The sequence below is a fragment of the Eschrichtius robustus genome, chromosome 4 (assembly GCF_028021215.1).
Source record: "Eschrichtius robustus isolate mEscRob2 chromosome 4, mEscRob2.pri, whole genome shotgun sequence".
Taxonomy (NCBI): Eukaryota; Metazoa; Chordata; class Mammalia; order Artiodactyla; family Eschrichtiidae; genus Eschrichtius; species Eschrichtius robustus.
The window spans coordinates 124976856-124989614 of NC_090827.1; the positions used below are offsets into that span (position 1 = coordinate 124976856).

The window sequence follows — 12759 nt, forward strand, 5'->3', positions numbered from 1 at the left end:
GAGGGGAATGTCCTTTCCATATACCTGATCTTAGTGGGAGATATACATCTTTTTTGTGTGTGAAAAAAAGATTTAGAGATCCTCTTCTTATTATGTCAACACACTACTAGATTTTTAAATACCTTTGGTTATCTGTGACAAATAGATATAAAATCAAACATTGTTATTTATGCTATTCAAGTCACATCTCTCTCTCTCTTTTTTTTTTTTCTAGAGAAACATTGTGTTTAATGGTAAAGCTTAGCACACTCTAGCACTGGGCATGGCCTGGAGTCGAAGCATCAGGGGTGGGTAGGTGACCTTCATGGAACCTCACATGGCAAAGAGGATGAGGAAGGTGACCATCAACAGAAGAGCCCCATAGACTCAGACAGGGCAAAGCCCAGAATGGCGTAGGAGAAGAGCTGCTGCTTCAGAGATGGGTTCCTGGCATAGCCAATGATCAAGCTGCCAAACACTGTGCCGATGCCGGCCCCTGAACCAGCCACACCGACTGTGGTGGCTCCAGCGCCGATAAACTTGGCCGCTGTGTCAGTGTCCCGGGAGACAACACCGATCTGGAACTCCCGCCTGGCCACGGGGAGTGGGACACTGCTGTAGGAAGGCTGTTCAGATGGGACCTCTGGCCTCCTCAGGAGGGAGGCAGACACAGGCCTGATCAGACCCCTGGTACCAGAGCGGGTCAGAGCAGGAGGAATGAGTAGTGCCCTGGTGGTCTGCATGTTTTCAGTCTGCACTCCCACTGCCCTGCTGCCCCTGCTCGGCCCACAGCGCTCGCCCGGCTTGAGGTGGGTGACTGACTCCTCAAGTCACATATATCTCTTGCAGATTAATTTATTTCAGTCTCGACTGATAGGCACTCTTTTGTTTTTTTTTTAAAGTTTTGCCAAATGTGCAATGGCAAAGGGAAAGTAAGATTACATAAAAAAGAAAGAAAAATATAGCTAGTATTCAAAGTTCTTCACAAGTGAAGACCTTAATCTACTGTTCTGAATTTACCTTTTGCTGTCCCCTGGATAAACCCTTCATCAGGGTAGAACTGTGTATTGCCTGTTCCTAAAATATATTGCACTAGGCTTTTTGTTGTTGTAAGGAAGAATTCATTCAGGTAATTTTAAGATAAAAGGGGTTTATTGTAAATACCAAGGACCTAGACTTTGTTTTCTGATGTCTTTCTGGGTGATTGCTATCTATTTTTCTCCCCCTTGTTCAATCTTCTCTGCATTCTTCTGGAGGGAGATGGTCTGACTGGACTAATTTCCACTGCTCCAGTAGGAAGAGTCCTTTGAATTGGGCCACCCCATGAGTCAAGACCGTGGAGTTGTGGCCCTTGGGTCAGGCCCACTCTGGTTTACTCAGTGGCCATTTCTGAGTAAAGAAAAAGTAGCACCACTGTCATGGGTAGGCAGTTTCAGTGAGAAGAATGAGCTTTTCTGTGTGACCCTGGGACTGCTATGTCCAAGACATGTCTAAGGTGTTTCTACCTCTCTGCCTTTGTTGACACTTATTCTCTTATCCATAGGGTGTTCCCTATGAATTTACACATATTCTGATTTTACCAAGCTGAAATATTAATGAGTTAGGTAGGCAAAGCCTGCCCCAAATATTGCAGTCTACTGATATCTTCCATCTTTCAATTTTTAGTGGATCATCACTGAGCACAGTGATGATTTGAGACCAAGGAAGTGAAGGGCCTAGAGAGGCATGACGTTTTCAACAGTCTGTAAGAATGCAAAAATAAAAATATTTATTAAATTTGGAGTTGAATTTATTCTGGGCTTGGAGGTGCGGGGAGAAGCAACATGCACTAACAAGGACAACAAAGATTACTGAATTCTTTAGATCGCACCAATGATTTACTCAGGTAAATCTCCTATCTCTTTTATACTCTAGTAAATCTGTGCTTTTTTGTTTATTTTTTAAATAAGTATAGTTGCTTTACAATATTGTGTTAGTTTCAAGTGTACAGCAAAGCAGTTTGGTTATACATATATATGTATATATTTATATTCTTTTTTATTTTTTCCATTATAGTTTATTATAAGATATGGAATACGATTCCCTGTGCTCTACAGCAAATCCTTGTTGTTTATTTTATATATGGTAGTTTGTATAACTCCCAATTTATCCCTTTCCTCCTTCCCCTTTGGTAACTATAAGTTTGTTTTCTGTCTGTGAGTCTGTTTTTGTTTTGTAAATAAGTTCATTTGTACTGTTTTTTAGATTCCACTTATAAGTGATATCATATGGTATTTGTCTTTCTCTGTCTGACTTACGTCACTTAGTGTGATAATCTCTAGGTCCATCCACATTGCTGCAAATGACATTAGTAAATCTGTGCTTTTGATCTCTGTGTTGTGGACCACAGCAGTTAGTATTCAAAGTAATTTTTTGACAATTCAGATGTGACATATTTACAAGAAAAGCACAGCAGTTGGAATAAGCTAGAGAAAAAGAAAAAAGGGATGGGAGAGGACATGAACCAAAAGGTGCAGGACTTGAAGGCAAAAATCTCCCTCTCGGCACTTCCCTGGTGGCGCAGTGGTTAAGAATCCGCCTACCAATGCAGGGGACACGGGTTTGAGCCCTGATCCGGGAAGATCCCACATGCCACGGAGCAACTAAGCCCGTGCGCCACAACTACTGAGCCTGCGCTCTAGAGCCTGCAAGCCACAGCTACTGAAGCCCGCGTGCCTAGAGCCCGTGCTCCGAAACAAGAGAAACCACCACAGTGAGAAGCCCGTGCACCACAACGAAGAGTAACACCCCACTCCCTGCAACTAGAGAAAGCCCGCACGCAGCAACGAAGACCCAACGCAGCCAAAAAAAAAAAAAAAATCTCCCTCTCTTTGGTCCTTGGAAGCAGCACCAGAGAGTTACCCAAGATGGTGACAGCAAGGGATTCACTGAGGAGTTCCCCAGGCACCAAAGGACTAGGCTTATTCGCTCTTCTAATGTAGTAGTTTACATAAATGTGCATTGGACTAACTAGTTTATCCCTATGGAAAAAAAGAGAATGAATAAGAGAAGACTAATGTAGACATTTTGGACATAAGAAAGGTGATAAAAAAATAAATGAATTTTACTGGTGAGAAGGAGTGAATGGATTCTTTGTCCACAGTGACCTTGAGGTAAATAGAAATAATCTGTCCTCAATGGTGTACTCATTTATTTTCATGAAGTATCAGGTCTCCAACCAGTTGATCTTGAAGTCTATCTTGTTGATTTCTGAGCCAGCTGACTAGATTTCCAGCAGAGGGGACCTTACAGAAGGTTTTTCTTCATAGATAGGTGGTCTCATCGACTGAAGTTCCCTTCCTCTTAAGGGTTTTGAGGGGTTTTTAGAGAGTAGCTTTTCCTCAGGAAAATTTAGGACTAATTTAGCAAAGTATCGTGCCCCTTATTATCCATATTTATGGAGTACTTAAGGAGTCTTTCTAGCTGCCACATTTTAAAGAGAGTCTTGGTAAATTCGAGTATGTCTAAGTAAGAGGCTAAAGGATAGAGAAGAGTTGTTAAAATATTGGGGACTCTTTCATGTAATCTTTTTTTAAATTGAGAACATGGGTTAAATTTATTTCATGTAGCTCCAGAAGGCAGACGTTAGGTTATCGGGTGGAAGCTGCAGAAAGCAGATTTCTGCTTAAAATAAGAACTTTCCAACACTTGGAGTTGTTTGAGAGTGGAATTGGCCACCTTGTGAAGCAAGGTGTATTAGTCTGCTGCTAAAACAAAATTCCATAGCCTAGGTGGCTTAAGCAAGAGAAATTTATTTTCTCCCAGTTCTGGAGGCTAGAACTCCAAGGTCAAGGTTCTGGCTGATTGAGTTTCTAGTGAGAGCTCTTTTCCTGGCTTGCAGATGGCTGCCTTCTCATTATGTCCTCACATGGTCTTTCCTCAGTACATATATGGAGGGAGAGGGAGAGAGAGAATGAGTGAGTGCTCTGGTGTCTCTTCTTATGAGGACACTAATTCCTGTCAGATCAGGGCCCCTATGACCTCATTTAATTTTAATTGCTTCCTTAGCAGCTCCATCTCAGCCACATTGGAGTTAGGGCTTTGGCGTATGAATTCTGGGGGGACACAAACAAAACAGGAGAACGCTGTGTTTGGAGTGTTTAAATAGAAACTGGTTGCCATCTGTCAGGAAAGTTTTAGAGGGGATCCTCAAACTAGGAGAGGCTTGGCCAGATGATCTCAGTTTTCTTATATCTGAAGGAACGAGGTCAAGCTGTAGATTTTTGAAGATAGGCATATACTGGGGCACACATTTGAAAAAAAAGGTTTGATTTTATTCTGGAAACTTGTTAGGAACCAAAATTATAGGTGTTGGAAAATCAAAGTGGAAGTAAAGAAAACCTCTTACCTCTAGAGCTGCCTGTACTTGGTTAGATATGAGAATTGAAAACATTAGAATCTACCTAGATAGAATTTCCAAATATCTTAATCTTCATAAATAACAGAAATAAAGGGAATACATACGTATTTGTCATGTAGCTGGTTCTTTAAAGGACAAATTCATAATACCATTATAAATATGTTGTATAATTATTGGATGTTGATAACTACTTTTTGAGAACATAAACCTCATTTCATTTTATTCTTCAACACGTCCCGACAGAGTTCCTTTTTCAGTAGGCAGTGAGGTAAATTTTGCTTCTGTTGGGATATCAGAATTGGACCTAATAACAATCAACATTTGAATGACTTGAAAACATTCTTATATACAGGTTTATTGCATTGGAATTTGAATCCTTTTAGCATGAAAAATAGATGATAGTCTGCATTGTTCAGTGTTGTTGATGACTGTAGATTGGCTACTAGGTGGATGGTCGTCTTAGGTGTTTGGTATTTACTTTGGGTCTCACAAAAATTTATACTTTATGCTAACTGCAGCAGAAAAAAATATTTGGTTTGCGACAAGAAATGTTAGAAACGTATAGATGCTATACATCATATAATTTTCTACCTTCCCTGCTTAGTTGATTTGCTACTATTTTACAAATGTAGAGAAATGAAGGGCCAAAAGGAAGGAGAGAAATAGAAAAGTTTTGTCCTGATATAAAGGAGAATGTGAATTTTATTTGCATAGTATGCTATTCTTTTGTTTTTGTTTTATTATAAATTTGATACATGTTTATTATAGAACACTTGGAAAAGAGTGCATTCTTTTTAAACTTACCATCTGTTACCTCAAAACTAGATTTTTTTTTTGAATAACATGAACTCATCCCTTTTGATCCAAAATTATAAAATAAAACCACAACAGTGTGGTTTACTTTAAAAAGAACTTCAATTTTTAGAGTTAAGAACCTGAAAGTATTAAAAATATAAGAAAATCTTCAAATTAATTTTTTATCTTTTGGTGCCATTTATTAAATTATTTTGCCCAAGAAATTAAAACAAGTCACAAACGAGCCAAAAGTTAAGGTGTTAAGATCGTTCATATCAAGATTATTGATGTGAAAGCCTGGAATATTATTTATATTTTGTTCAAAGAATTTAATTATAGGCATATTAGTTATACTGTAATAACTTAGAAAAGTAGTTCTGACAAGTAGTTTTTACCATTATTATTTACCCTGCAAACCCTTTGTTAAGAGTTTTATCTCATCATGCCGTTAGTTATTAAAAATTAGATAGGAACTATTTTGTATTTTGGTTTATCACGTTGCGGAATAACCAAATCATAGAAGCTCAAAGACTGGAATATAATTAGAGATGATTTTGCTCAATTCCACCTTTCATAGATGAGAAGACTGAAGCTCAGATGGAAATGGGTAATTTCCTCCATTGAGTAACTAGCAGCTCCCCTGCCCTCCCAACCCCATCGGGTTTCATTGCATTTCATTGGTGGGGTTTGTGGAATAACGAATTGTTGATTTCCCCCACCGCAATCCAATGTGTTGGAAGATATATTAACAATGCAGGAGACTCTGAAGTGCTTCTATGACAGAAGTGGATTTCATTTTAGGACAAGCCATAAAAGGTCATGAAAATCCTTTGGAAAGTTTTCATGCAGTTAAGAGTTTATTTGCGTAGATTTCTAACTTGGAAGTCATAAAATCAATTGCTGTGTAGTAAGATTTCATTTATAAGAATTTGATGTATTTAATGCAGTATTTTGATAGACAAGTCTGCTGTTGTGAGGAAGAGGAGCAGGTCACTTGTTGGAAGATATTCAATTACTTAAATGAGTAATAAAAACAGAGTATATAGTTATCCTATTTGTTTATTGCTTTGCTTATTCTTAGCCAATAAAGTAAAATCAATCCCATAAGAAATACTCCTGAAAATGCAATTTAAATATAATTAAGTGTACAAGGTCTAGAATGCTTGTAGGGGAGTACAATATCCAAGCCTGAATTTAAACTTAGTGATTTTCAGGCATCAGGTTTAATTTCTTTCATCAATATGAGTTGGTGGCTGTTTTCCTCTTGAGCCAAGGGAGGTACTGAATGCAGGGGTAAGAAGCACTTTCTTCTGTTGCCTCTAATTATTCTAGCTAGGAATCAATTCTTAAGTGCTTTCATCAAAGAATGAACTTGCTGCCAGGAGCCTTATTTGCCTGCCAGCATAAAAGTTTGGGTATAGATTTTTGATTTCAGGGTAACATAGCTCTTTCCAAGAAGGAGCCAATGGCAGAAATTGACTCTATAGGTAACTGTGAGACAGAACAATAAAATGATCCTGGGCTATGACAATTAGAAAGTAATCAAGTTTGAATCCTAGTCCTAGGACTTGCAAGCAAATGACTTTGGGAAATACTAATCGCTCTGAGCCTTAATTTGGCCATCTATGAAATGAGTATAATAATATGTTTGTTATAAGAATCAAATGAAATAATGAATGTCAAGCACCAATGGCAGTATATGGTACATGCTACATGTCTTATTTCCCTCCCTGTCTCCCTACAAATTCAATTCTACTTCCTTAAGATTTCTTTGGAGACTAAACTGCAGAATAACTGAAGTGGGGACAGAGCACATTGGGCTACTACAGAAGCCATCTTATCTGTGGACATTGCCTTTAAATACAATTGAGATGACCATTCTCCACTGTGTCCCCTTCCTAACCCCTGCTCTAACTTCAAGCAGTGCAAATCCAATTAGTTCCAGTTCCCAGAAGCCTCATCTTTGGCTATATTACTTAGAAACTTGACATGACGATAACGAGGCCTTCATTCCAGGGTGAAGTGATCCAAGATTTTCCCAGTTGCTTATAGAGTCCCAGTTCTCAGGTAAGGTGGGTTACTGTTATTCTCTATGAAAGATGAACAAGAGCCACAGATGCTAAAGTAAGATAGATGTCAAGATCCAGGGACAGGATCAGAAAGGACAACTGGATTAATCTTTTAAAAAATGTGGTAAAATACATATAATATAAACTTTACTATTTTAACCATTTTAAAGTGAGTGTACAGTTTAGTGACATTAAATACATTCACAGTATTGTGCATTCATCACCAACATCCATCTCTAGAACTTTTTTCTTTTTTTTAACCTCACTAAGCAACTTGTGGGATCTCGGTTCCTTGTCCAGGGATTGAACCTGGCTGGGCCCTTGGCAGTGAAAGCACCGAGTCCTAAGCACTGGACCGGCAGGGAATTCCCTCTAGAACTTTTTATTCTTCCAAAACTGAAACTCGATACCCATTAAACAATAACTCCCACCCCCACCCCCTGGTCACCACCATTCTACTTTATGTCTTTATAAATTTGACTATTCTAGATACCTCATGGGTGGAATCATACAGTATTTATGCTTTTGTGACTGACTTATTTTGCTTACCACAATGTCTTCAAGGTTCTATATTGTAGCATGTGTCAGAATTTCCTTCCTTATTGCGGCTGAATAATATTCTATTGTATGTATGTATCACATTTTGTTTTGCCATTCCTCTGTCAATGGATACTTGGGTTGCTTCCATCTCTTGGCTATTGTGAATAATGCTTTTATAGACATGGGTGTATAAATATCTGTTCAAGTCCCTGCTTTCAATTCTTTTGAGTATATACCAAGAAGTGGAATTGCTGGATCAAATGATAGTTATATTTATAATATTTTGAGGAATCCCCAAATTTTCCATAGTGATTGCACCATTTTACATTCCCACCAGCAGTGGGCAAGGGTTCCAATTTTTCTATATCCTTGCCAACACTTGATATTTCTGTTTTTTGTTTTTTTTTTGATAATGTCATCCTAATGGATGTGAAGTGGTAGATTAATCCTAAAGAAATGATGTATAATGCATAACCTGTCTAGGCTCCAAGCACATAGTAGGTGCTTGTTAAATGAATGAGCAAGAATTCACATTTCATATATGAAATGACATATCATTAGAATATAATTCAGGAAGTATTACAATACAACTTATTCATCTATCCATTAATGAAATGGAGTGTGTACCATACACTATGTTAATTATTAGGAGTTCAAATTTCAATAAAAAGTGAAGCCAAGACAAATGTTGTTCCTTCTCTCAAAGAGCTCACAGTCTCTTATCTCTCTAAGGAGGGAAGCTGAGTCACCAAAATATGACAGCTTAATTAATGAATCCTTAAAAACATCCAATCCTTTTGGCTCTAGAGTCCATATTTTTCAAGCCACATTATAATTAGTATAATTAGCCACATTATAACTAGATACTATATTCTAGTTTTTGTTACACATGTATTTTCTTTTACCAATTAGTAAATATAATACATACATGTACATACCTATACACATGTATACATATATATGTATAAACTGTATATATATATAGTTTATTTCATGGGATTCAAGCCCTCTGGAATTCTGGGAGTGAAATAAGCCCTAATGGTTATTAGGCATCCATTGCATGTAATGAATTAACTTCTCTTTGCATCTAGAATGGTAGTAATTATTTGCCATCCTTGGGAGAATTTAGAAATAATCTCTCATATAATTTTCTGTATTCTGTGTTCAGATGAAGAACCCCTGTTGAGAAAGTCTGCCTCAGTGACTTTCCACTTTTGAGTGAAATAATAAAATTGAGCTTCTGAGCCTGCAAAGCTGAGGACTGTTCACTGGACCATGATAATGGCAGAAACATGCAGGAATCAGTCAACTCTGCCATTACATTACTGCTCTTACTTTCTGTATAAATTCAGAAAGATAAGGTGGAAACAAATTTGCAGCTGAATCACAGTCTGGTTTTCTTCCTGTAGGAGAATGGGCTTATTTGAGAGGGGGCGGGGTGGTGGTGTTTGGGTTTATTTGTCTTATGCCCAAGTCAACAAAATGCTGTAAACAATCATGCTGCCATTTTGTTTATTACACTGAAGCCATGCATTGAACTGCCTCCCTGAACAAAAATGTACAGTACCTTTGCTACTGGGATCAGCATTGCTCTTTCTACCTATTTAGTTCCATTTATTTAACAAGTATTTATTGAGATCCTACTGTGTCCCCATTACTAGGCTAAGTAGTATTTGATAATACAAAGGTGAACTGATCCTGTGGTCTAGTGGTGGCGAAAGACAAATGAATAGGCAGTTATAATTGCTAAGTATTAATAAGTGACAGAAAGCACAGGATGCTGAGATAGAACAGAAAAGAGACCCCTAACTCAGACCAGAAGAATCAGGGGGAAGACCTCCTGGGGAAACTGATGACTAAATTAAGACCTATCAATTTAATAGGAGTTAGCTAAGCAAGGAGAGGGAAAACTCTTTTTAGAAGAAACAGCACATACGAAGTCCCAGCGTGGGTAAGCATACACTCTTAAGAAAATGAAAAAATGTGAACATGATGGTTTGAGACCAGATTGTGAGGGTGTGAGATGAAGCCAGAGAGATAAGCAGGAGCTCACTAATCTAGGATATTATAATCCCTCTTTGGGACTTTGGTAGCTTTCTGGATATACAATGTGGGGGAAAAGGGTGACTCCCTGGTTTCTGGCTTGGCCACTGGATTAGATGGAAAACACTAGGAGTATGAGGTTTCCTAGGGAAGACAGTAAGTTCAATTTTAGATAATTTATATTTGAGGTGCCTGTGCAACAAGCAAGTAGGCTTTTGGGGTGAAAAGTTTAGGGGGAGATTAGGGGAAATTATTGTTGTTGATGTTTTAATTCTTGCCCTTATTGCCAATCCTCTCTTAGGATGCCACTATAAAATAAATAATTTGTGAATTAGAGATATTTCCCGTGGGATTGGATCCAAAGCATATAACAAGCAGGAGCATATAACTTGCTGCTTCTTGGGAGCATAATGGGCTGAGGTAGCATTGTTTTGATTATTACTTTCTGCCAACAGCTAAACGATTGCTCTTTCCTATTTACTTAAATATGTACATGGTTATATATACATAGATAAGGTCTTGATATATCTGTTGATGTGCTCATCTTTGGGAAGTGGGTTTAGTTGGAGGAGAGGGAAATATTACTTTATATACCTCTATATTGCTAGAATTTTTTTTTACACAGAGCACTTTATTTTTATGAAAATAATAAAATGAAAATTATATAGTAAATAATTGAGTAAAAATTTTGAGTACATTGAGTTGAAAAAAGTAGTTGAAGTGTTGGGGAAGTTTTGAAGGGCAATGCAGAAGACATAGAAAGAAAAAAAAAGATGGAAGTGAGATAGGAGGTGTGGGGATACTCCACAGACTACATGGGGCAGGTGTTTCTGCCTTCCTGCCTCCCTAAGTGGTATATCAGGAACCATGTGTAAAGCATGTTTGTCATTCAGTTGCTGCTGCTTATTTATTCTCCTGTAGCAAGCCTCCAACATTATACCTGTTAGCAAGACTGATGCTCAACTGGCACTCCCTGGTGGGCTGTAGTGGTTATTTATAGCTAAATGTCTGTTATGGTTGGTCTGATTACTGGTTGTTATTATCACTACTGCTTTAGTTATTTATACTCTCTGGCATCACTGATTTAGAAAACCTTTCTTGGCATCTGCTTTTTTCCCATCTCCTTTCAAGTTGAACTGTCAACTCCTTCTCTGTTTTTCCAGTGTTCCCTGATAGATGTCTATCATGGCTCCTGTGGTGGGCTGAACAATGACCCCCAAAGGTATCTTGTCCTAATTCCTGGAACCCTCAAATGTTACCTTATTTGGGAAAAGGATCCTTGCAGATGTGATTAAGTTAAAGATCTTGAGATGGGTTATCCAGACAGGCTGTAAATGCCATTACAAGTGTCCTTTTAAGAGATAGGCAGAGAGAGATTTAACACACACACAGGAGAGAAGGCAATGTAAAGGTGGAGCAGACAAGAGATTTGAAGATGTCGGCCTTGTAGATTGGAGTGATGCGGCCACAAGCCAAGGGATGCTGAAAGCCACTAGAAGCTAAAAAAGTTAAGGGACAGATTCTCCCCAAGAGCCTTGGGAAGGAATGCAGCCCTGCTAACGCCTTGATTTTGATCTAGCGAAACTGATTTCATGCTCTTTAACTCCAGAAATCTGAGGCAATAAATATCTTAAATATACTGAAAACCTATCGTTTGTTGTTTATTTGAAATTCGAATTTAACAGGGCAGGCATTCTGTATTTTATTTGGTAACCCTAGACAGAGATCATGTGTTAATCTTCATATTACTGTTCAGCAGCATTTGGTAAAATGGATGTTTAGTGAATAAATAAATAACCTAATGATTTTACAAATAGTTAAAGAGTATTTTTATTATTGAAATTTCCAAATATATTCAAAAGTAGGGAGAATAGTGTAATGAAGCCCCATGTAGGGATCACCTAGCTTCCACAATCATCAATGCATGGCCAATCTCACAGTTTTTAAAACAATACTTTGTTCAAAATAAGCAGCTCTGGTGGTTTTGTTTTGTGTGTATATATTTATGAGTATGTGTACATTTGTACAGCAAAAGAGGGGTGTGGTAGTAATAGCACTGAATTTCAAGATACTGTATCTTTGCAAAAGAATCCAGAAAGTGGAGAATGATAAGCATTTGTATATGAATGACAGGAGAGCAAAACGAGACTTCTATGATTAAAGGAGCTTGCTATAGAACGCCGGGTAAGATAGAAGATGTGGCCAATATTTTCCAAGTATAAATTGAAACATAGGCACAGAGACTGGTAAATGTAACTTCTGGTAGTCTTGTTCTGCTAAAAACAAAGCAATTCATGAACCCTCAACTAGCTTTGCTGCTAATTTCACCTCTCAGAATAGCAAGGAAGCCATCAAGAGAATGGACATCCAGAACTTGATTCTGAATGCCAAGGAGGAACAGGTTGGAAACGTGGAAGTGAGTGGCACTGAGGGAGGGCATGCCCACGTGGTCATATCATCCCTGAATATGAAGTTGCCAAGGAACGGAGGGCTGGGCTTAGTTAGACCATGGTTTGTAGGAAAAGTAGGCTTCAAAAATTCAGGTTTAATTGCATCATAAGGATGTTGAATGATGTGCAGGTGCCAGAGAAACAGAAAATTCTTTAAAAAAGAAAATTTTACAGTTAAGCTTCATACATTTTTATGGGAGGAGAATAAACCAGAAGGCATCTGTAGCAGCTGCTGTTGGTTGCCCATCCTCATAGCAGGTAGTGTGAACCAATGAAGTGGTCCAGTCCAGCAACTCAGCCGAGAGAGTCTTTTCTTTTTCCAGCTTTATTGAGGTTTCATTGACAAAGAAAATTGTATATATTAAAAGTGTATGAAGACATAAGAATGAGGAAAGAAAAATGAATAGGAAAAATAGGTCAGAGTAATGTACAAAATGTGTCAGAGAAGAAAGATTACTTGTTTGCTTACAGGTCAATCAATAAG

General features: G+C 38.0%; 1 pseudogene; it reads right to left on the minus strand.

Annotated features, from left to right (window-relative positions):
* Nucleotides 1-344: 344 nt before the first annotated feature.
* LOC137763855 (ATP synthase F(0) complex subunit C1, mitochondrial pseudogene) lies at nucleotides 345-722 on the minus strand (annotated as a pseudogene).
* Between the last annotated feature and the right edge of the window lie 12037 nt (nucleotides 723-12759).